This window comes from Macaca nemestrina, chromosome 2 (genome assembly GCF_043159975.1).
Source record: "Macaca nemestrina isolate mMacNem1 chromosome 2, mMacNem.hap1, whole genome shotgun sequence".
NCBI classification, from domain to species: Eukaryota; Metazoa; Chordata; class Mammalia; order Primates; family Cercopithecidae; genus Macaca; species Macaca nemestrina.
Genome location: NC_092126.1, coordinates 138,680,775 through 138,702,430, shown reverse-complemented (window position 1 = coordinate 138,702,430; position 21,656 = coordinate 138,680,775). Strand labels below are relative to the sequence as shown.

The window sequence follows — 21,656 nt, the reverse complement described above, 5'->3', positions numbered from 1 at the left end:
TATTAAAAAAACCTTAATTATTAATAAAATTCACTGTTAAGTATTTCATTAGTATGATTTTAACCGTGTGACATTACATGACAGAAATAAACATTCTTTGGAGTCCTGTATAGTAAACAGCAGGTCACTTGTCCCTGGGGTTGTTGACGATACCTATATTTTTTGGCTAACACTGCTGGTATTTATGCTGTCATCTAATTATTCAGCTCTCCTTTATCTAAATAAAAGGCACTTACTGTGGTAGATGAATGTGAGGACATCTTTTCTTCCAATTCTGCATTAAAAGATTTAGTCCGTAGTAAAAGTGAAATCCCACTGAAACAGTCTCACAAACTAACCACTTTTGTACTGCTTGAAGAAAGTGCTTTTAGCATATTTTCCGAAGCTGACTCAAGGTGGCTTCCTTCATTTTTTTTTTTTTAATTGTCATATTCTTTCCAAGTACTTGCTGTTTCTCAAAATCCCTTGAGACAATTTTGTCTTTATACTTTTCATCTAGGAGAAAGTTGGCAAAGTAGCAATGTTGGCTTTCTAGAAAACAAGGTCATTTCTAGAAATATGTTTCCTTCCACATTGCTTACATATCAATTTCAGCATCTTCCCAAGAGGATAATGACAGGAGAATCTTTAGAGCAGAAGGCATAACAAAGTGTTAGCCACAATATTTTTGTCACTTCTAGGATCAGAAGATTGTTGGCAATGTGCAAGTTCAGAGATGACAAATGATGTTGAGGTCGGCAATGGGCTTGTTCTTGAACCAGTCTCGGAGAGACGGTAGTCAGGGTTCTCAAGTTTTTTAAGCGGCCTGTCCAAAGCCTCTAGACAGGTGGCCTGGAAAGCACAGAACTTAGCTGAATTGCATGACCTCTGAGGCAGGGACCCTGAACAGTTTGGATCCCCACCCAAGTCTCATGCCAAATTGTAATCCCCAATGTTGAAGGTGCGGCCTGTGATACTGTCCTCACCATAGTGAGTGAGTTCTCGTGAGATCTGGTTATTTAAAAGTGCAGCACCTTCTGCCTCTCTCTCTTGCTCCTACTCTGGCCATGTGATGTGTGTGCTTCCCCTTCGCCTTTCGCCATGATTGTGCATTTCCTGAGGCCGCCTCAGAAGCCGAGCAGATGCCAGAATCATACCTCCTGTACAGCCTGTGGAACCATAAGCCAATAAAACTTCTTTTCTTTATAAATTGTCTCAGGTATTTCTTTATAGCAGTGTGAGAACAGACTAATATAGACCCCCTTATTCCTCCAGTCAAATTGACTCAAGGTGAGCAAAATATCATTTCTTTCTTAGGCTAACCAATCTATTCTTGTTAACCTGAATTTTCTGGAAAATCTGGAATGTCTTTCTCAGTCCTCTTACTTCTTCTTTGCAAAAACACACAGATTTGTCTATCCCCATCAAAGCTCTTCATTTATCTCAGCACCTCACCATCTCCTTTACTATGTCTCCTTCTTCTATTTGTCATTCCATGTCTCAAATATGTGGTTTATATTCCTCACTACTCAATACTTTCCTCTCTAATTTAGTTTCCATTATTGCCACTCTGCTAAAGATAAGCTCAACAATTCCTTAATTCCTTTGAGTCACTTTTCTTTAATGTTAGTCTTGGAGGTGAGGTGGAGACTTTACTGTGTAATTACATTGTTTTTGCTTAATTGAATATTTTACACCAGATTTGCATGACACCATAGTGAGAGAATTCCTTTTCTTTCTTTTTTAATGAGGCTTAACCTCTTTTGATTAATAGCTTGCCCTCAATTAGCACATAATACGTACATTCATGAAAATTACAAAAGCAGAAGAGAAAACATTATCTGAACTAAGAATTTACCCATTTTATTGTCTTTTGAAAATCTTAGCTAATATTATGTCACTTAATTTAGAAAAAAAAGAGTTACTCTAAAATGACATAAATTAAATCTTAATGAATCCAAGAAACGAATTCCTTTACATAATATAGGTATAAAATATTAATTTAAATGTCAAATTTGACCCTTTCACTATTCTGAGACTCTGGCAAGGGAATTCAACATACACATGAAGACTTGTACAAATCTATGCTGTCTGAAAGCTGTTAAGGAAGCATTATTTGTCTCTGATGGACTCCACACAGAATTTACCATAATAGCTGTTCCAAGCGCATTCCACTCTCCTCAACACAAAGTAGGAGAATTATATTGTGGCTAGATGTTAACCCATGGAGCTCAGTGCATTTTAGCTTCTCAGGCAGCTCCAGCTGCAGTTGCACAGGCAGGAATAAAAAACTACAACAAAAAAAGAGAGAGGAGCCACACGTTCCTGGAAGTTTGGGAGCATCTACTTGCTGCCCTCTGGAGAACTAAGAAATGATATCCAACAAGGTTTCCTTGAGGCGAAAAGAAAGGAATAAGTCCAACTTAATAGGCTAGTAGTTACTGGCATGAGTATATCTGGGATCCTTGAGGTAAGTGCATAAAAGATGCATGAGGGGCGATTGTAGCAGTCATTTTAAAAGGAGGAGAATTCTGGGGTCCAAGCTTCCCAGAGGGAAATGTGGCAGGGGATTTGACAGTAACATGGAACCAGAGGCACACCAGGTACTAGCTGCAGTAGTCAAATTGACAAAAGGAAGAAAGTATGGCACGCTATGTGGGAAAAAAGAGCTTCCTAAAGATGGGGAAATAATTAAGTGATCTAGCTACTGAGAACTGTGTCTGAAGAGAGTATCTTGCATGCAGATAATTTTGCAAGGCAGAAGATGCAGATAGGGTATATGTTGCTTACAGAATAGACCCTTGGAGGATTGTATTTGGTTCTCCTTTTATAAGCTGCTAGGCATACATTAACTTTTTTACTTTTTCTTTTTCTTTCTTTCTTTTTTCTTTTTTTTTTTTTTTTTTTTTTTTGAGTTGTAGTCTCGTTCTGTCACCAGGCTGGAGTGCAATGGTGCAATCTCGGCTCACTGCAACCTCCGCCCCCTGGGTTCAAGCCATTCTCCTGTCTCGGCCTCCCCCAAATTTTTACTTTTTAAATAACATTTGTATGTCTCGCAATCAGAAGTAACAAGCTCCTACTATGTACTTTAATTTTGGGTATAAGGAATGATTCCTTAAAGAAATAGAACTTATAGAATCTTGATAAAATCTAGATTTAAAAAGCTGATCAAGTCCCCAAGGTATTTATGATCATCAATAATATTAAAGATTTTCTGAACACCTCGTGCGGCAGGCCAGGTCTCACTCACGCAGGCCTCCATAACAACTGTTTCAGTACTGACCGAGAGGTTAAATTTAATATTAAAAGTCAGTGTCCTTACACAAAGGTTGGGATCTAAAAACATCCTGTCAAGAATTTTGGCTAGGACTTTAAAGCATAACACAATAACAAAATAATACTTAACAGGACCCATTTAGGATTAAACCAGTTTTATTGTGGGTCTAAAGAAACTCCCCAGGCCTCCACAAACAAGCTTATTGGGAGTCTGAAGGGACTCCCCAGACCTCTGTAATTTAGCAGGAGAGAAGATAAGGGTAACCACGCCAGCACCTGTACCCATTTAGCTTAAGTGAATTTACTAAGGCTCCAGAGGAAGGTCTTTAGGACTCAGACCTTAGTTATAAAGAAAGTTAATCACTTATATCTTTGGATAAATGCACACTTAAATGTAAACATATAGTTTAGAAAGTATATAAGCTCTAGAAAACTTTGTAATTTAGAGTTGGTCTGGTGATAATTTCCAGGCCTTCCCCCTGTAAACAGTTGCAGAAATAGGAACTCTCTTCCTCCCCAGTTCATCTGCATCTCATTATTGGTCCACGAGAAATAGTAGCCTGACCCTCACTTTGCCCCGGGAACACTAGTACATAAAAGGGGTTGTGTTTCTTTGAATACTACCACTTATCGGGTGCTTTCATGTGCCAGGCACTGTTCTAAATCCTTTATATGAATCTCTTGTTTAATCTTCACAATGGCTATACAATGTAAGAACAATTCTTCTCCCATTATACAGAGGAAGAAACTGAGGCTTAGAAAAGTAAGGAACTTGCACAAGATCAATTAGTTAATACAGGGTAGAGAGTGGTTAAACCCAGGCATTTCTTCTGTGAAGCCTGAGTACCTATGAAGAGGGGATGTAATAGTAAATCGTATCAACTTGTCTTCTGGCTTTATAGCCTTCACCATCTTTGAGGGTGGAAGATGTCGAAAGTGAGAGGCAGGATACTGGACTCAGTGTTGAAAGGCTGAAGAAAGCTTCCAAGAGGACATGCTGGCCTAATTAAAGATCTGAAGGATGAAAGGGAGCTGGCTAGTGGAAGAGAAAACTTATGAACCTTTCAGAAACACAAAAACAGAAAGTGTACAAACCCAGATGTGAAAGAGAACATGGCACATTTATAACTAGAGGCTGAATTGCTTGTGGCAACAGACAAAGCTGGAGACGTACAGTGGTGATAACCAAATAGGCCTTGCATACCATATTGAAGAATGAATAAATAGAAGTGTGGAAGAAAGAACTCACTCTTCTAGGGGATTTTAACCCCCTGGCCTACATGGGCTACATTTCAGAGTATGAGTACATTTGCAAATAGGAGAATTTTGAAAGAGTTTGGCCTGTTAGTCTTTGAGAGATCATGGGACATAAGACAATTACCCCAAGCCTAAACATCAGTCAATTCACCATTTGAAAGTGGAACAGATGTATTCTAAAAATTGGATAGACTGATCTTGGCCTAAGCTGACTCAGTGCCAAGTACCGGAGGAAAAAGTAAATACTTTTTGATCACTTGAATGGAACAAAATTCTAGAATAAATTATTCATGAGATATTTTTTGTGGGCACATCAAGAAAGGGTGAGATAGTGAGAACATATTTACTTTTTAAAAAAATGTAATGAATATCTTGTATGTACAAGGAATTGTGCTGAATTTGGAGGAGAAGAATACAAAAGGACAATAATAATAGCTACCATTTATTGTGTGCTTGCCAGATGCTTGGCCGTCTTCCAAACCTTCATTTGTTCATACATCTCTTACAATCCAGTGAAATTAAGTCCTATAGATTTCATTTTATAAACTGACATTCAGAGTGTAACTTCTTCAAGGTCACATCCTTAATACATATGTGGGCTGGAATTTTGTTTTTTGGGGGTGGGGTCAACATGGCACCATTACTACTTTTGCCTAAGGCTGTTTCACAGAATCTTTTTCTTTCTATGATTTCAGGATAGAATTTGGTGACTAGTGTTACATGTGACATGTTAGGTGAAAATAAAATGCACTTTTTTCAGGAGACTGCATCAGTCTGATTTGGTGGCTTCCTCTAAAAAGGTGACTTCACAGACCCAGCAAAACCTACTTGGGTGCCAGGTGCAGTGATTTTTACAAATTTCTCTTGAGCGCTGGTTGTCCAGACACTCCAGTGTTTCAGATTAGAGTTGCTAGTGTGTGTTTCTCTGATTTCCAACTATAGCTTCTGGTTTCTGGAACATTCATGTAAGCTTTGGACCAGTTAGCTTTTGCTTTAAAACACATCACTCTCAAACATAAACAAACACTATTTTATTTAGCTCATAATTCTTTGAAGGCAGCGCTCAAGTTCATCTGGTCTGGGCCAGAGTGACTGATCCCAGCTGGGTGTCCTCATGCATCTGTGGTCAGGTAGTGGAATGACTGGTAACTGGATCGTGGTGGCTGGTCTCACAGGTGGAAGACTCTCTAACGGGGTGTCTAAGTTCTTTCTCCACCAGTCTAGCTTAGGTTTCTTTGCAAGGTAGTTGCAGGGTTGCAAAAAGCAGCAAGAAAGAGCAAGTTCCATTGTTTAAAAAGACTTCAAATATCTGCTCGCATCACATTTGATATTGCACCAGTGGCCAAAACAAGTCACATGGCTAAGCCCAGTCTCACTATCAGCGGGTGTATCCAAGGACATGAGAGAGTATCCAGGGCCATGTTACAGTGATGACAAGAATGTGACCATTTTCAGAAATCACACAAGTCCTGATTCCCATATTATATCTCTTATTCCTGTATTTATAGTGACTCTATCTTCCTTGCTGAAACTTGGTTATTATAGAATTAATAATTAAATCAAGACAGACTAGTTTAAGAGTTGGCACAAATCTTGATCATAATGTTGTATTACCTTTCCAAATCTGCACAACCAGAGGGCTTATAGGACAGAAACCTACACATTTCTGATTATCCTAAGAGATAGGATACAAATAAAAACCATGAAATGATTAAATGTACTAGCCCAAATAGTGCAAACATGGAGGAGTTATAACTAATTTTGATGGGGAGATGAGGTGGTTAAGAATACATAATGAAAGAAATATTGACCTATTTCCTGAGCTGCTAACTCACCTTGCTGTCAGGCTGCCTGCTGGAAAACTTCATGTGAATTTGTCCCTAATATTTTATGCATGTGTTCAAAATAAAATTAATAATCTTCCCTTGCTTTAATCTTCCTACAAGCTCCATATTTTGACTCACTCATTGATTCATTCAACAAGTATTTATTGAGTGACTACTAGGTACTAGGTAATTTTCTAAATGTGGGGATAGAGTAAACAAAAAAGATTTCTCCCCTAAAGGACCTTTCATTTTAACAAATGGATAGAAAATTTAAAAAGTAAGAAGTCTTAGAATAGATTATTAACTTGACATAAATTGAAACAAAAAAAAATTAAGCAAGCAAACTCTGCTAGTAGGGAGTGAAAATTTGGTCACCTTGGAAAATGGTGTTGTATTACTTTCTAATTTGAATATTAATGTATCCTATGACCCAGCAATTCTATTCTGAGGTATATATCCAAGATAAATACTTTCACATATGCCAAAACATATATGAAAGACTGCTAAAAACACCATTGTCCATAATAGCAAAAATCCAGGAAAAAATTCCAAATGTTTATTAATATCTAATAGAGTATTTGTAGATACATTCTAAGGAAGAAAATAAAGTAGTGTTTGCTGATGAGTAGTATACATTTTAACTGTCACTTCAGAAAACAATTTGGTGGTAACTGTTAAGTGAAACATTCACATATCTTGTAACTCAGTAATTCTACTCTGAAGTTTATACCCTGGAGAAATTCTTGTATATGTTTACCAAAACATATGTAAAAACATTTAGGATACCTTTGTTCATATTTGCAAAAAAGTTGAAAAATCTCTAAGAACAGAAGAAAGAATAAATAAGCTGAGTATATTCACATAAAGGAATGTTATACGACAGTGAAAACGAATAGATATTGATGAATCTTAGAGAAATGTAGAAAATAAAAATTATATGACTTCTGCTTCTAGCTATGATGAATTAGCTTCTAACAGGCTAGAAAAGCCAATTAAAATTCAATAAAATCTGTTTGAAGTATTGGTGAGATGCTGAGATTGCCAGGATTTGAGGGGCTGAGATTCTGGATAGAACTGAGGTTAATTAGGTGAATGTAACATTCCCCATGCTGTTCTTCCCTTATGAAGCATATGTTGATTTTTGGAGGAGGATAAGAGGCTGAGTAGCTGAGCAGATCCCAGGTGCTCTGAAGCGGTGAAGACTGCAGGGCATTCAATAATCTCAATATTCTGGGGAGGCAAACATCAAAGTAATGGTCTGCCAAGGCAGTCAGCATGAGAGGGTGAGATTCTAGAAGAAGGTGCATATCAGGAGATTGGCATTACAATAGTTTTCCCTTGGGGGCATGTCTTGAATGTTAACTAAAGAGTGTGACAGGCTAAAAAGAAGCAATAACTTGCTGAAAAACAAAGGTGTTTCCAGAAGTTCCACACTGCTAAGGAGACAAAATTGTAGTTAATGATATGCCAAGGAGGAGAAATCCTGGTAAACACACAAAACTGTTATTGGAAACCTGAAGGGCTTCACATTAGGAGTAAATCAGTGGTAGAGAGAACCTTCAAAAGATGTATTTCAGCCCAAGATTAACCCAGTCCCTTATTCGGCTCAGAAGACTTGCCTCAAGGCTAAGTGCATATCAAAGGGTAGAGTAAATCCTCCATGGAGGAAAATCCAATCATCTAGAATCTTTAGATATCATATCCAATGTATGGTATTCAATAAAAAAAAGTTGTCACTCATCCCAAATGTATTAGTCAGCTATACATACCATTATAGTGCATGATAAGCACCCATAAATCACAGAAGCATCCAACAACAGGCTTCTATTTCTTCCTTGAACATCTACAAGTTGATTGGGTGGTTCTACCTAAGCCTGTGTGTCTGGAGTTCAGCTGAGGTACTTCCGCTTTAGGTTGCATGGCTGTACATCAACAGAGGTGGCCCTGCTCTACCTATTTTGTACTGCAACCCCAGCTGAATGGGCAATAGAATACTATGTTATTCTTTGGGAATGACAGAAGCACAAGTGAGCAAAATCAGTCATACAAACGCATTTCAAATTTTTTTCCATATCAGCCTGGGAGCAGTGGTGGGCACCTATAGTCCCAACTACTCAAAAGGCTGAGACAGGAGGATTGCTTGGGTCCAGCAGTTCTGGGTTGTAGTGCACCATGCTGATCAAGTATCTGCACTAAGTTTGGAATCAATATGATGACTTTTCAGCAGGGGACAGTCAGGTTGCCTGGAGAGTGTGGAATGGCCCAGGCTGGAAACAGAGCAGGTCAAAACTCCTCTGCTGATCAGTAGTGGATGCCCCTGTGAATAACCACTGCACTGCAGCCTGGGCAACACAGCAAGACCCCATCTCTTATGAAAAAAATCCCATATCACCTCTACTAAAACCCATTCACCAAAGTCAAAGTCCTGGCAAAGTCCAAAGGTATTGGCAAGTTCTCTCTATCATCAATGAGGCCATGGAAACTATGGTGAAAATTACTACTACAGGTCAAACATGATGGCTTGTGTCTGTAATCCCAGCACTTTGAGAGGCCAAGGAGGGTGGATCACTGAGGTCAGGAATTAGAGATCAGCCTAGCCAACATGACAAACATCCATCTCTACTAAAAATACAAAAATTAGCTGGATGTGGTGGCACACACCTGTAGTCCCAGCTACTCAGGAGGCTGAGGCACGAGCATGGCTTGAACCCAGGAAATGGAGGCTGCAGTGAGAGGAGATCATGCCACTGTACTCCAGCCTGGGCAACTGAATGAGACCTTGTATCAAAAATAGAAAATATAAAAAAATAAAATTACTATGATAGGGCAGGAAGTTGAGCGAGGAGAAATGGGACCAGGATTCAATCTGTCATAGTTTATTTTATTGGCCACAATTATGTGTGTCTTTCCCATGTGCAAAATTTCCTTATACTCATGTCAAAGCTCAGAAATCTTTCCTGGTATGTCATTGGGTATACCTAGGTATGTTTATTCAAGAATGCAAGATTTTATATTATTTAAAAAGATAAACAAATCTAATGAATTACATTCACAAAATAACAGAGAAAAAGCATATAATCTTCTCAAAAGACATGATAAATCAATTGATAAGATTTAATACACATTTATAATAAAATATTTTAGTGAACTAGGAATAGAAGGGAACTTTCTAAATCTGACAAAAGATTGCTACAAACTCTGCAGCAAACATCATATTGAATGGCAAAATTTTAAAACCTATTTCTTTGAGATTGTGACTAAGATAAAAATGTTCATTCTTACTACTTTTATTCATTAATTGTCTTGGTGATCTGAGCCAGTGGGGTAAATTAAGGAGAAAATAATCTATAAAAGTAGAAAAGAAAGATGTAAAATTGTCAATATTCATGCATTACACACATTTATATAAAAATCCAAAAGGATTTTTAAATTATTAGATGTGATAAGTTAACATGTTTATTGAAAATTTGGTCAACATGAAATAATTATGTTTCTATATAGCAGATACATTAAAATAGGTAATAAAATGAAAAAAGATACCCTATCAAGAACATAGAATACTTAAAATATACAGAAACAAAGATACACAAAACCTCTAGCAGATGTTATTGAGAGAAAGTAAAGACCTAAATAGAAAAAGAAATGTATGATGCTTACGGATTGGACAATTCAGTATTGTTAAGATGTCCTTTTTCCCCAGTTGATCTTCAGGTTTTATTACTTATGATCAATCTAATTTTCTTTAGATTGCATCAGCCTGTGTGTGCATGTGTGTATAAATTGACACAGTGATTCTAAAATGATATGAAAATGAAAATCGTCAAAAATAGTCAACTCAATAATAAAAGGAACAATGCTGGAAGACATATTTTTAGTGTTAAGATAAAGCCACTGACATTGTATTGAACTAGAGTCACCAACTTTATAGCAGAAGTGAGACAGTATGTACCTGGCTATTGTATCTCCTGGTTCTAAAACACACTACGCACTCAGAAGCCACCAGCCTGGTGAGTGATGGAATAACTGTTCAAGGTGAAGTTGAGATATGAGCAAGGACAGAATTATTTGTGAGGATGGGACATCATCCGCCAGGATGAATCATACATCCCAGTAACTTACTTGGGAATGTGAGCTCCTTGTTTCAGTAACTTTAGGTTCTGTGGTCTAAAGGGCATGGGAAAATTCCCTTTGAACTTACAGCTTTGGCTGCTATTTAGTCACTTTGTGCTCTCATATCAAGAGATACAGAGACAAGGAAGGGACTCAACAAATTAGCAGGGGACCCTGATCAAGAGGAGGATATGAGACTGCTGTTACAGGAAGGGACAGCAAAGACTGCTTTTGACTTTTGGTCATTCACTGGAGGAGACTCTTGGTATTTCCCTCCTGAATTTGGCACAATGCACGAGTGCAGCTGCTATGGGCCCAGAAGGATGTGGCGAACAGGAGCTCACATGAGAGGTAAAGACCAGATGCCATAAGAGAAACCACAGTTTATCCCAGTGAGTTTCCTCTTGTAAATTTCATCAGGAAAGGAGACCAACCAATCAGACAAGCTGTTCACGGAGGGAATGAACATACTGTGAGAAACAAGTGGATTTAAGCAAGAAGGTTCCAACCACACTGCATCTGACGGTGTGCTCCCCAGCTCTGGTCTTCTAGACAAGCTACAACCAGCTGCCAAGTAGATATATCACTGAAGGCTCGCAGCTATGAACTTCTCTGAACTTTGCTCCCATGAAGGGAGCTACCTCATTAGTGTTTAAGACCCCTCTCCAGGGCATGGTCCCTTGTCTCAATTTGGGACAATTCTGAAGGGTTATTCCAGTTCAAGCTTGTGAGATCAGCTATACCAACTGTTTCATTTTATCTAATTCTGCTTCCTTCATTTCTCTATAGGATTTGTTCACCATTACACTGTCCAATAAACCATGCAAATTTCCATCTGAGTCTGTTTGCATGGTTCCTTTCCTAAGACAGCTTTCCTATTTAGTTTAAAATATACATATCCAAGCCTAGATTGTTAGCACCTTGAGGGCAAGGACAGTCGGTTTCCTGTGGTATCACTGGCATCTACCAGGGAGCTTTACGCGTTGCTGCCTCAATATAAAATTGTCGACTACTTCAAAAACCATCCTTCCCATTAGACTGCCATCATCTTGAGAGCAAGACTATCTCTAAACTTTTTTTATATCCCTACATATTCTATAATAACCATTCAGAGGAGGCTCTACATAATTTTGCCTCATTCTTTAAAAGGAAGAATTAGTTCTTACATAACAAAAGCTAAGTTAATGTATTCATTTAAATTGAAAAGTGCTTTCTTTGTTTGCCTAATAGCATTTGCTTGTCCTTTTCTCTTCAGGAACTTTAGATCAGCACCTTTGATCTATTCACTGCTAACTGGCATGGATGGATGAACAGTAACTTTGACGTGGTTTGCCATTCTTTTATTTTAAGTTATTTTGACACAGATGCTAAGAAATAGACTTGTGTTAAGAGACACCAGACATTAAATGAATAAATTTTCTGAGGAGATAATGATAGATAATGATGGAAATTAGTTCTTATCAGAGTCATCCCTAGGTTTGAGCTCCCCAGTGTCAGAAGTTCTATATTGGCAGAGTACTTCCGTAGCCATGCGAACAAGGACGGTTTGAGGGAAACATCAGGGAGCCCTGATTCTATTAACTGTAATCACCGCAGTGTTTCTGCTCACTGGTACAACACATTTTCCATGTAGCAATAAATGCGGAAGCACATTTCATTAATTCGTGATTTCCCCTAAACAGCAATGTGTTTAGCTGCAGATCAGTGTGTGACTTTATCAAAGAAATGGCAGCAAGGAAAGTACAATGAAACAAACCACTCAATCTCCTGGGAGGGCTGCTTTTTACTGGGAGGTGCTTTGGACCAGGCCTACTATAATTAGCTCAGTCAAAGGTCTGCTCCACTGAGGGTCCTAGATTCCCATGGGAAATTCTTCGGGAAACTGAGATTAAGCCAGACCTTACTACATTCTGCCAAAGTTGCCAGCCAGCTGCAGTTTCTCTCAGGAGGCACCAAGCAGTCAACCTGTCTAAGCTTAAGTCAGGAACTTGAAATTCTAATCACCACCCTGATAGCAGTTTGCAACGTGTCTTTGTGCAGGCCACTTACTGCTTCTGATGCTCTAGCAGTTTCTCAGCCGGAACTTGGGAGAAGGGACAGGAGGCTTTAACTATGACTATTCTGAGAATTAATATTGACAGAACACTCGTACATCCTCTGATGAATGGTAAAGTAGCCTTGTAGAAACTCAACAGAGTAGAGCATTTTCACTTGTAGCCACCTACGAGACAAACACTGTACTCCCCACAGTTATTATATATAGAGGAATCAGTCCAAGACTGAGAGAGATGGTATGAACTGCATTTGGCATGGAATTGTGATTTTATTATTATTGGCTGCCACCAAATATGTACTCACATGCCAATGTTATAGGCTCATTCAGAAGCATATTGAGATGTTTCTGTTCAGCACCTGCATGCATGAGGAGCTGACATCATACATGAGGAAATTAAGGGCAGACTGAACAAAATAAGCACCCTCTTGCTGGATACTTCCTTTTGGCTCCCCAAGATTTATTCTGTCTCCTTCCATACCTCTGCTGGTGAGGCTGACTTTGACATAGAAAAAACCCCAGAGGCCTTCCTTTCCTCTGGCTTCCTCTTGACTGTGGCAGTGGGGAGGACCCAATGACATCAGAGTAAGGGAGGAGAATGAGGTCAAGGTATTGTTTCCCCCTCTTATGTTCCCACCCTGTAGGGTCTCCTTTGGACTAGTTGTGAGTCTTGACTGGACGTAACTACCTGTCACAATGTGGCCCTCTCTATATGGCTGTCTGTTGCCATCTGCTTCTTGCCATACCCCTGATGATGGAATTCCTTCCCTCTCCCCTCCTTCTTTCATCAAGCTTTGCCTTTCTCAACTTTCTATATGATCTGGCTCCTATCCCACTGTGCACTTAGATCTCTGCTGTCAGAGAATTTACATGGAATCTCACAGGTGCCATCCAATAGGAATATACTTCAAACCACAGACACAAGCCACATATGCAGTTTTGAATTTTCTAGTAGCCACATTTTATAAAGTAAAAAGAAACAAGGGAAAGTAATGTTAACAACTGATTTCATTTAACCCAATATATACAGGTACTATACTCAACTCTTTACAAGTATTATCTAGAGCGAATATTATAACAACCTCATGAGGGTTATCCTGAGGGATTCCTGGATTCAGAGAGGTTTATTTCTTCATTTATTTGCTCATCAATAAGAACTGATGGAGTGCTTCTGTGTAACAGGCACTATTCTGGACTCTGTGATAATTAACAAACTAACATCCTGATTTATGATGTTTATATCCCACTGGGGACAAATCAGATAGTAAACAAGCTAAATAACTAAAACATATAGCATATTGGATAGTGGAAAAGCTTTGGCAAAAAAAATTAAACAAGGAAGGGGATGGAAAGAGTATGAAAGGAATTGAAATGTTATGCATACGAGTTAGGTCACCCCCTGTAAAAGAGACTTTTGAGTAATACCCTGAAAATAGCAGCCATGTAGACAACTGAAGGAAGGATAACTGAAGTAAATAATTCAAAGCAGCAAGTGCAGAGGCCCTGAGGAAGGAATGTGCCTGAGGTGTTCAAGGAATAGCAGCAAATATGGTGTGGCTAGAATAAGTAGAGTCGGGCCAGGGGCTGTGGCTCATGCCTGTAATCTCAACACTTCGAGAGGCCAAGGCAGGAAGGTCACTTGAGTCCAGGAGTTCAAGACCAGCCTGGGCAACATAGGTACCCCCTATTTCTATAGAAAAGAAAAAGAAACAAAAGAGTAAGTAGAGTCAGCAGGAGGCAGCATAGCAGAGGGCGAGATCAGGGAAATAACAAGGGAATGTGAGTCAGGCGTGCACATCCCATATGGCTTTTTACTAATGCATCCTAGTAAGAACTTTCTCTTTCACTCTGAGTGAAATGTAAAGTCGTTGGCAAATTTTGAGCAGTGAGACTGGTCAGGAGGCACAGGAACAATTCGGGCAAGTGAATTAGGGTAGAGAGGGTTGGGCGGGTTTGGGGAGTAGGACGGTAATGGAGGGGATGACAAGAGTTTCAATTATGAATTTATTTCAAAGATAGGAAAATAGGAACAGTTGAAAGTAACTTTAAGTTTCAGAAGATTGTTCTGGTTGCACTGACAATAAACAAGAGAATTAATATTTAAATCCAGATCTGCCTGACTCCAAAGCTCAAGCTCTTAATTTTGACTGATGAGTCCTTGGTTTCTTCTTAGCTGCAGATGTCTGGGTGTCCCTAAAAAATAAACTCCAATATGTTTTGATGGCAGTTATGAAGGTTCTACAAATAACAGAGCATAAACTCTAAAATTAAAAGATTTTGGACTCTGACTTGGAAGTACCTTTTCAATTATAAAAGCAAGTTTCCGGTAAAAGCATAGAATCAGTGGTCACAGGATCTTCATTTATTCCCAGCATTAGCTGCGTGACTTTTCAGTCACCCCACCTAACCTTTTCCTATTTATATATCCTCATTTCTGTATTGTGAATAAATATTATTTTTTTCTTAATTGTAAGACTTTTTTTTTCAAAAATACCTGTATTTTTGAAATCAGGATATGAGAGAAAAACTGAACACCTTGGATTGCCTACTCTCCAAAAGAGAGAAATGACAGGGCCACTAACCTCTGGATAATAGCAGCGTGGTGGGATGAAGGTCACCTTTATCAAGAGATCCTGGATTTTCAAGAAAAGATAGTATGTCAGGTAATAGATAGGTTAAGTAGCTCGATTTGCTCTTTACACAGTGCATACATGGATGAAAGCATTATATTGTACCCTCATACATATATACAATTATTATTTGTCAGTACCAATAAAATTAGGCAGAAAAAGACAGTATGAGAACGTGATTGTGTGTGGGAGAGGGGGTTGTGAAACTTCTGATTTTTCCATTTGGGCAACTAATTCAATTCCATTTTTGGTTTTAATGATGTACAAGCCAGTGCTATATGGTTGCTGCCGCTTCTGATCTTGATATAAGAATACCAAGCTCTTGAGAAACGACCTTAAGGTAACTTAGCACTTCCATCCCAACAAGAAAGATTTATAATTCGATGATGTTCCAAATTAGATATAATATGCTGGTTCAGATTGGTATCATAAAGTGGATGTTTTATATACATATGTAAGGCGTTGAGTAGACTATATATACACAAAGAATATGGGCTTAGTGTGAATGATAAACTAGTTACTAGATGCTCTGAACGCTGTTAACTTTAAGATATTTCAGGCCGGGCGCGGTGGCTCAAGCCTGTAATCCCAGCACTTTGGGAGGCCGAGGCGGGCGGATCACGAGGTCAGGAGATCGAGACCATCCTGGCTAACACAATGAAACCCCGTCTCCACTAAAAATACAAAAAAATTAGCCGGGCGTGGTGGCGGCGCCTGTAGTCCCAGCTACTCGGGAGGCTGAGGCAGGAGAATGGCGGGAACCCGGGAGGCGGAGCTTGCAGTGAGCCGAGATCGCGCCACTGCACTCCAGCCTGGGCGACAGAGCGAGACTCCGCCTCAAAAAAAAAAAAAAAAAAAAAAAAAAAAAAGATATTTCAGTGACTCCTCAGTGTAAAGATGCAAGCCTTTTAGACAAATCGTGATATCTCTATCATTAACTGAAACAGTAGTTTCAGAAACACAGTAATGTAATGTCAAATTTTTACAGTTGTGATTATGGAAACTTTTACTCAGTGAAAAGAAACTAAAAGATGTTTGTGGTAATAAACATTCTGTGATTGTGAAAGTACATGAGTATGCAATTGATGTTTGAACTATTATGAGCAAGCCTTTGAGAAAATGCATAGCATTGTCAGCAGCAGGACTTTGTCATCTATAGGTCGGTTGATTTTCCTTTAATTCTGTGGCGTTTTACATTTATATAGAAATGTGTCTTTCAAACAATGTGTCCGTTATTTTACAATATCAGCTGATATCTGATTTCTCACATCGGATAGCCACATTGAGAGACTAATTCAGCTGACAACTGAATTAGTAATTAATTAGTAAAAAAACTAGTAATTAATTAGTAAAAAATTGGCAGCGAGCAATGGAAGTAGCCTGGGCTGGTGCATTTATTTAAACTTTTAAATAAATGGGTGGCCTGCTAACTGTCATTGATGTGACAGAAGCAGCCTGGAGAAAGGAAAAATGGGTATTCACGGAATAATTAGAAAAAACAAAAAGAAGACACAGTATTGATATGGAGTAGATCACTTACAGGTTTTACTTTTTAAAGAACATCTTTTTCCCAGCCACAGTATAGTTATAAGCTAAGAATAATTTCCAGTATTGCACAATGAATACATCTACATCCTGTAATATTGATCAAAACAGTGGATTACAATGGAATATGATAGCAATTTCATGGAAGTCTCCCTTCCTAAATACTGACAGTTCTTTTTTCTAACAAAAACAGGTCCATTTTTTTAATTCCACAAACAATTTTTTAGAATCTACCCTGTGACAGATAATACATTTAGCTTGAAATTTTAAAAATGTATTCTCATTTTTCTTCCATGCTATCATCTTTTAAAAATGTTTAGACATTAAATTGACAAACACAAATTTTATATATTCAACATGTACCATGTAATGATTTGATATATGATACATTGTGTAATGATTACCACAATCAAATCAATTAAAACATCCATTACCATCCATGCTGTATATTAGATCCCCAGAAATTACTCATCTTATAATTGAAAGTTTGTGCCCTTTGACCAACATCTGACAGTTCTTAATTTAATTATTTATATGTTAGTAGCTAAAAATTCCTTTAAAGCATTAAAGCAACCTGGATAGAATTGAAGTCTTCTTTTTTTTTTTTTTTTTTGAAATGGAGTCTTGCTCTGTCGCCCAGGCTGGAGTGCAGTGGCATGATCTAGGCTCACTGCTACCTCCACCTCTGGGATTCAGGCAATTCTCCTGCCTCAGCCTCCTGTATAGCTGGGATTACAAGCACCCACCACGAAGTCTGGCTAATTTTATTTATTTATTTATTTATTTTTTATTTTTAATTTTTTATTATTATTATACTTTAAGTTCTAGGGTACATGTGCATAATGTGCAGGTTTGTTACATATGTATACTTGTGCCATGTTGCGTGCTGCACCCATCAACTCGTCAGCACCCATCAACTCATCATTTACATCAGGTATAACTCCCAATGCAATCTCTCCCCCCTCCCCCATCCCCATGATAGGCCCCGGTGTGTGATGTTCCCCTTCCCAAGTCCAAGTGATCTCATTGTTCAGTTCCCACCTATGAGTGAGAACATGCGGTGTTTGGTTTTCTGTTCTTGTGATAGTTTGCTAAGAATGATGGTTTCCAGCTGCATCCATGTCCCTACAAAGGACACAAACTCATCCTTTTTTATGGCTGCATAGTATTCCATGGTGTATATGTGCCACATTTTCTTAATCCAGTCTGTCACTGATGGACATTTGGGTTGATTCCAAGTCTTTGCTATTGTGAATAGTGAGTCTGGCTAATTTTATTTATTTTTTTGTATTTTTAGTAGAGACAGGGTTTTTCCATGTTGGTCAGGATGGTCTCGAACTCCTGACCTCGTGATTCACCTACCTCGGCCTCCCAAAGTGCTGGGATTACAGGTGTGAGCCACCGCGCTGGTCCTGGAGACCATTATTCTAAGTGAAGTAATTCAGAAATGGAAAACCAAACAGCGTATGTTCTCACTCATAAGTGGGAGCTAAGCTACGGGGATGCAAAGGCATAAGAATGATACAGTGAGCTTTGGGTATTTGGAAGAAGGATGGGAGTGGGGTGAGAGATAAAAGACTACACATTGGGTACAGTGTACACTGCTTAGGTGATGGGTGCACCAAACTCTGAGAAATCACCATTAAAGAACTTATCCATGTAACCAAACACCACCTGTTCCCCCCAAAACCTATTGAAATAATTTTTAAAGCCAACCCCCCACAAACTAGACAGCAGCTGAGTTAGGACACAGCCCTGTGATTCCTTTTAGTCAGAATTTCTTCCACCACCTGCTGATTTCGATTTCTTTCTCCTCACATCAGTCTTTGAAGTAGGGGCGACAGATTCTATGCCTATCATCCAGGCTATGGCCATTAAGATATCAGCTTTACAGCTTCCAGCTCTGCAGGCCACGAGGCTGATTCCCAGTCGGTGCACTATACTCCCCTCCTTCCTCCTTCAGCTTGCCTGCAGGGATTCACTTTTCCCCTGCCCATTTTGAAAGCAAGCTACCACCTGGGCCATGTCTCCCTCCTACCTCTTACCTGGGACCACCTCCATTGGAAACCGCCTGCCCAATGCCTTCTTCCTGGGCACTTTGAAACATTCACAAGTCCATTTTATATCAAGGGTTTTATCACTTACAGAGGAAGGAGGAGTTAGAAATGAATTGTGGGGGTAGGGGGCAGGAATAACTAAGTGGAAGCAAATATGGTTCTTGAATGTCACTTAATGTTTTCTGATAGAGCCTCAGCAGCCCTTCTCTGAATATGTGCCAATGCAAAAACAAAACCAGCAGGCCTAAAAACAAAAACCATCCTATTGATAGAATTAACATATTAAAATAAATACAAATTCATAAGATAATATATGAGCTTCTCTTTTAGTACCAAGATTTAATGACAGACATAATAATTACCGTAATTACACAATGCCTAAACAATACTGGCTCTGTCTGCCACAATTGTAACACGGTATGAAAATACCTTTGATTTCTTTTGTGGATTACACTAGAGATAATATAGCCTACATTCTTAATGGGAAAAAACTGCGAACCTTCTATGAAAACAGATTTTTAAAATTTAAGTTCACTGACATAAGTAAAGAATCCTGTTGGAATCATTGGCTCCGGGAGGTAGATCCTATTCATAGACAAAACTGCCTGAAATGGGAACATTCAAAGGAGGAAGGAATACCGTCAAAATCATCAACAATAGTAATAAACACCCAAGGGTCTGCAGCTGGACTAGATGTTTTCTCCAGACCCTTAGCCATACACTGTGGAGTCCACATTGCCTTTTCAAGAAGTCATGGAGGAGAAGGAGCAAGTGTACTTAAATAAGTATAGAAATTGTGCGGTTCAGAGGTGAGGGAGCAACATGTTAATAAGGTGTAAGAAGAGAAGACAATGCCTTCTCTGTTTTCAAAGAATTTGCAGTTGAGAGGGAAATACGATTAACCATCCAGAGGTAACTACTAAACAATGAAGAATTAAGCCACATCGATTGTATTACAACGTGAAATAAGTTGAAACGTGCATCTTAATATAACAGGTAGAAATAAAAATTCATTGTATTTTGTAATATTCTTACCGATCATAAAAATTCAACAGGCTTTATTTTCTGTTATGAAGCATGGCTTGAGAAGCTCAGAACTCTCTGGGGAAGGATATCCTTGCCAAGGGCACTCCCAGGCTTCTGTGAGTTGTCTCTTCTCCAGCACACTTTCAGCTTTCTAAAGGTAGGGGAGGGGGCCGGGCGCGATGACTTATGCCTGTAATCCCAGCACTTTGGGAGGCCGAGGCGGGTGGATCACGAGGTCAGAAGATCGAGACCACGATGAAACCCCGAATCTACTAAAATACAAAATTAGTCGGGTGTGGTGGCAGGCTCCAGTAGTCCCAGCTGCTTGGGAGGAGGCTGAGGCGGGAGAATGGCGTGAACGCGTGAACCCGGAAGGCGGAGCTTGCAGTGAGCCGAGATCGCGAACCCGGAAGGCGGAGCTTGCAGTGAGCAGAGATCGCGCCACTGCACTCCAGCCCGGCGACAGAGTGAGACTCCGTGTCGGGAAAAAAAAAAAAAGAAAAGGTAGGGCAGGGACTTGTTTCTTTGACCTGGCTTTTTATAATTGCTCTGGCTACCTATTTTATTTGTCCGGTAGTGTCTGGGGAAATATGGTGTGAGGGTATGATGGAAGGGAGCTTTGAATAACTGGTATTCCATTTTGGAAAATTTTCCATGATGCAATTCAGTTAAACTTTGAGGATAATAATAGAGAAGCGTCTTATGTATGATTTATATTCTAATGAATTTTTAAGTAGGATTTTATTTTTATTTATTTATTTATTTTTTATTTTTTTTTTGAGACGGAGTCTCGCTCTGTCACCCAGGCTGGAGTGCTGTGGCCGGATCTCAGCTCACTGCAAGCTCCGCCTCCCGGGTTCCCGCCATTCTCCTGCCTCAGCCTCCCGAGTAGCTGGGACTACAGGCCCCGGCCGCCTCGCCCGGCTAGTTTTTTTCTATTTTTTAGTAGAGATGGGGTTTCAACGTGTTAGCCAGGATGGTGTCGATCTCCTGACCTCGTGATCCGCCCGTCTCGGCCTCCCAAAGTGCTGGGATTACAGGCTTGAGCCACCGCGCCCGGTTTAAGTAGGATTTTAGTGAGAGCAGAAATAAGGTAGATAAAAATATCCACTTGTAAAATTTTTTTACTAACATTCACGTTTTGGTTCTGTGGCACTTTCAAAGGGAAAATACAGTTAGCTTTGAGTATATATATTCAGACTTAAACCTTCATTATTTTTCTGAAGAGCGCCTGTTTTGGCTATTTCATATATCTTATCCCGATAAGGTGTACTTTATTTTTAAAAGAATGTATCATTGCAGAAATATAGAATGTGATTTTTCATCAACTTTTGTCTCTTTTTGTCTGATTCCTCATCGATATGAATAGAAATGCCCACTAGAGGTCTCTCCAACCTGAATTATTTCTAATTCCTGACATGAGCTTGTACTTCTTAAATGTTCTCTGCTTGCTTGTGAGAGCTAGTAAAACTTTGTTGCATTTGACATGATAGCTGCCCAGGGCCTTAACATGGGAGAGTGGCATACACGTTCAAACTGCTATTCCCGGAGTCTATTTTATTTACCCCCTGTTCTACAGAGTTCATTTGACACCTTTTATGCTTTTGAGTGAGGATGGAAAGCAGGTAAGCCCTGTAAAGAGAGTGACCACGTGCTGTCAGGTTTTTGTTTGTTTGTTTGTTTGTTTTTTCAGCTTGCAGAAAACTCTGGTAGGCTATCAACTGGAAATAATTGTTATGATTGTCCATTTTCAGCCCTACTCGTATCAAATCACAGAAAACATATAAACATTTCAATTCAAGGGAAGAACTTTCATGTGCAAACTCTAGAGACAACTTTTTGATTTTCTGATACATTTACTTTATTAATTATGTCAAATTAATTTTAGGAAGCTTGG

At 39.1% G+C, this 21,656-nt stretch overlaps 1 long non-coding RNA gene across 1 annotated transcript in view; it reads right to left on the bottom strand.

Annotated features, from left to right (window-relative positions):
* LOC105479603 (uncharacterized) overlaps positions 1-19,955 on the bottom strand; it is a 60,088-nt gene extending 40,133 nt beyond the window's left edge. Inside the window, exon 1 of the long non-coding RNA XR_985990.2 lies at positions 19,769-19,955. This is a non-coding gene — a long non-coding RNA (uncharacterized lncRNA). The remainder of the gene's footprint in view (positions 1-19,768) is intronic.
* Positions 19,956-21,656: the final 1,701 nt, after the last annotated feature.